A 4,485-nucleotide genomic window follows, 5' to 3' on the forward strand; every position below is an offset into this window, starting at 1 on the left:
AAACTTTAAAAAAAAAAAAAAAAAAAAAAAAAGAAAAATACCTATCAAACTCAATTATCGAATACTTATTGTACACAACATTAAAACAAAGCTTTAAGAATAACAAAATATTCTGAATACTTGCTATAAAACTGCATCCATGTAGAACAGGCATACTGCAATGTTAATAATCAGTGTCCTGTACTTATATTCCATAATCTATGCTACAATTATCTATTAATAATGAAAAAATAAACATGTTAGTAACCCCAGACAAATTCAGCAGTTATTAAGGAATATGTATATTTGTAAGAAATATATATAGGCATTAGAATTTTAAACAATTCACCCATAAGAAAAAAAAGAAAGAGGCTGAATTTCAGGAGAAGCACACAATATCATAAACGGAAAATATGTTGAAATCATCCATTGTGAAACAGAAGTTCTGATAAACATGTAATAGTATAGAGATTAACAGTGGGGCTCTGTGACATGGAAATGGCAAAGAAGGGAACTCCAGGAGACTCCAGCAGGAGATGAACTACCAAAAACTCTCAGAATGAACTTTATAAGAACCCTGGAAATTAATCACGGGATTCCAGCAACAAGGCACACTCTTAATCAAGAAAAAGGTAGCTGTTTTAACTTGCCCTGACTCTGTGCCCTGCATCCCAGCTAGGAAGTGGCCTTGAAGATGGCAGTGTGCAAGGGATACAGGCTTCCCAAACCTCAGGGAAGAGATGGCATCTTCAAAGAATTGTGACTGGTTATTTGTTTCTTTAATCTGCCTGCTGGCTCCCTGAAGGAGTGGCTCAAAATGCTTGCTTTCTTTGGCCTACCTCAGATCTCTACCTAAATGGAGATAATGACCAGGAGCCATTCATCACAAATATTTAAAGGTAAGTCTAGTAGCCACTGCCACCTAGGGCAGGGATAACAATTGGCACAAACAATGGACAAACTGAAAATCCTTAGAAAAGCATTGAGGAGTGAGGTGCACTGGGAAATAAGGCTTTGAAAATTCCCCACATATTCCAGGAACCCTAGAAGGTTGCAGGCATGCCCAGGACCAGACACATGAGAAAAGACCTGAGAAGCCCCCAAGCGTATACCTCCAGCTGACCAGCAGATTCTGAGCAAGCAGAAGTGAAGGATAAGGCACTGTTGTCTTAAAATTCTACCATGTGTGTTTCAAGCACTCCCCAACACACACACACACACACACACACACACACACACACCTCATCTACAAAGAGTGGAAAGTTGATTTGTGTTTGGTTCTAGCTGTTTCAGGAAATCTGCTCAATCACTAGCTGACCAATAAGTGAACCAAAGGCATCAATGGCCACACGAAACAAAGAAAATACACCACATAAAATTTGTTGAGGGAAATAAATACACAACAATCATAAACATAAGAAACCCTGGGAAGGAATAATATTATGATTTCCAAAGTTTCAACACATTCAAAATGTCCCGTTTTTAACAAGAAGTTACAAAGGAGGCAACACAACAATAAAGCAGAACCCATACAGAAAAATAAATATTAAATAAATAACTAAAATCTGGCCCTAAGGAAGCCCAGTTTTGGACTTACTAAACACACACTTTAATTCAACTATTTAAGCTAAAGGGAATGATGGACAAAGAATTAAAAAGCAATCAGGAAAACACTGTTTAAATAAACAACAGAATATCAGTAAAGAGATAAAAGATGGAAAAAGAAACCAAACACATTCTGAAGCTGAACCCGAATTGAAATATTTCAGAAGGGCACCTAGCTGGCTTAGCTGGTCAAGCGTCTGACTTCAGCTCAGGTCATGATCTCAGGGTCCTGGGATCGAGCCCCACATTGGGCTCCCTTCTCAGCAGGGAGTCTGATTATTCCTCTCCCTCTGCCCTTCCCTGCTCTCATGTTCTCCCTCTCTCTCAAATAAATAAATAAAATCTTAAGAAGAAAAGAAAAGAAAAATTTCATAGAGAGGTTCAATATCAGGTCTAATGAGGTGGAAGTAAGATGCAGATAACTGGTAGGGGATCAGGTGAAATTACCCTGTATGAGGAACACAAAGAAAAAGACTGAGTATAAGTGAATAGAGTCTAATGGTGCTGCAGGACAACATCATGTGGGCCAACATATGAACAATGGGAGTCCCAAAAAGAAAGGAGAAAGAGAAGGAGGCAGGATTATTGAAGAAATATGGTAGACAATTTCTTAAATGTTAAAAGACAAGACTCTACAAATCTAAGAACTCAGTGAACATGCAATTAAGAAAAACTGCAACAGAGACGCACACTGCAACAAATCATAATCAGTATGTGGAAAGACAAAGGTAAAAAAGAGAATTTTGAAAGCAGGAAGGGAGAAGCATCACATACAAAGGACGCACAATAACTTTCAGAGCTGATTTTTCAGCCAAACCATGAAGTCCAGAGACAATGGGATAAGATATTTAAAATGTTGACAGATAAGGGGGGGGGGGGACAAAAAAGTCAACCAATTACAACTTCCAAGATAAACAAAAGGTGAGGAATTTCCTTATAACTAAACCACCACAACAAAAAATAAGAGGGAACACTTCCTTTTTTCCCCTCCCAGTCCCCCCAAGAATGAACATTTCTTAATTCATTCTCTGAGGCCAACATTATTCTGATACCAAACCAAAGACATCACATGAAAATAAAATGATAAACCAATATAACTTATTAATATAGATGCAAATATCTTCATTAACATACTGTCCAATTAAATACACAGATTAAAATTACACAATATAAACAAGTGGGACTTACTCCAAGAATTCAAGGATTGACAATTCAACATGTAAACACCTATCAATATAATAACCTAGATTAATAGTAAAAAGAAAAAAAGAAAAACCTACACAATCATCTCATTGTCTACAGAATATCTGAAAAAACCTAGAACTCTCTTTCATGTTAAAAACACCAGCATACTTAAAACAGAAGTGAACTTCCTCAACTTCTTAAAGGTCTATTATAAAAAACCCACAGTTCATATCATAGTCAATGGTGAAAGAGTAATACTCTCCCCCTAGGATAAGGAATAAGTGATGGAATACTGACTTTTATCAATGCTATCCAACACTGTACTGCAAGTTTTACCAGGACCAGTAAGACAAAAAAAGAAAGAAAGAAAAAATTTTAAATATACATATTGGGGAAGAAAAAGGACAATAATCTCTATGTGCCGATGACATGATACTACGTATAAAAAATTCCATAAAATACACACACACACGGCGCCTCGGTGGCTTGGTCAGTTAAGCCTCTGCCTTCGGCTTAGGTCATGGTCCCAGGGTCCTGAGATCCAGCCCCAGGATGGGCTCCCTGCTCAGCGGGGAGCCTGCTTCTAGCTCTCCCTGCCTGCCCTTCCCTCTGCTTGTGCCCTCTCTCTGTCAAATGAATAAATAAAATCTTTAAAAAAAATACACACACACACAACCTACTCTAACACTGTGTCCTAATGATGTCAGGAAGGTTGCAGGACACAATATCAACACATGAAAGCAGTTGTGCCTTATAAACTATTATGAACAATCTGGGAAGGGAATGTTAAAATACTCCATAGATAATGAAACATCCAAGAAATAAAATACCTAGAAAAAAATCTTAACATAGGCAGTGAAAGACCTGTAGACTGAAAAGCATAAAATGCTGCTGAGAGAAATTAAACACCAAAATAAATAGAAAAGACATTTCATATTTATGGGCTGGAAGAGATCATATTTTTAAAGAGGATAACATTTACCAAAGTGGTCTAGATATTCTATATATACATTATGAAAATTCTAGAAACCTTCCTTGGAGAAATGGAAAACATGATCCAATACATATGGAACTGCGACGGCCCCTGAAGTGTCCAGACAATATTGAAAAAGAAGAAATCTATAAAGAATAAACAGAGACACAATGCAGACTGGTAATTTCAGGGACTGGCAACAGGAAAATGTGGAGAAACTGACTTATGGGTAACGGACAGTAATTTGGAGTGATGGGAATGTTGTGCACTTAGGCAGAGGTGGTAGTTGGACAACTGGTAAATGCACTAAATGCCACTGAAATGTTCACTTTAAAATGGTTAATTTTGATTCCGGGCAAGATGGCGGAGGAGTAGGGGACCCTATTTCAACCGGTCTCCTGAATTTAGCTGGATATCTATCAAACCATTCTGAACACCTATGAAATCAGCCTGAAATGTAAGAATATCTATCTGGATCTCTACAAGCAGAAAATCTCCAGCAGTCTCGAGGTATGAAGGGTGGAGCCGTGATTCTGTGGGCAGATATCAGAAAACAAACAGAAGGGGGAGGGAGCAGCCAGGAGCTGGCACTGGGAAGGTGACAGAATGCCAGAGAACAAAAGCTCAAAAAAACGGTTTTCACTGAGCCCAACTCCCCCCTCTCCCCCCCAACGGGGGGCACTGCAATTCTGCCCAAGCAGGGCTGCCTGAGTAACAGCACGGCAGGCCCCTCCCCCAGAAGA

This window comes from Neomonachus schauinslandi, chromosome 16 (assembly GCF_002201575.2).
Source record: "Neomonachus schauinslandi chromosome 16, ASM220157v2, whole genome shotgun sequence".
NCBI lineage: Eukaryota > Metazoa > Chordata > Mammalia > Carnivora > Phocidae > Neomonachus > Neomonachus schauinslandi.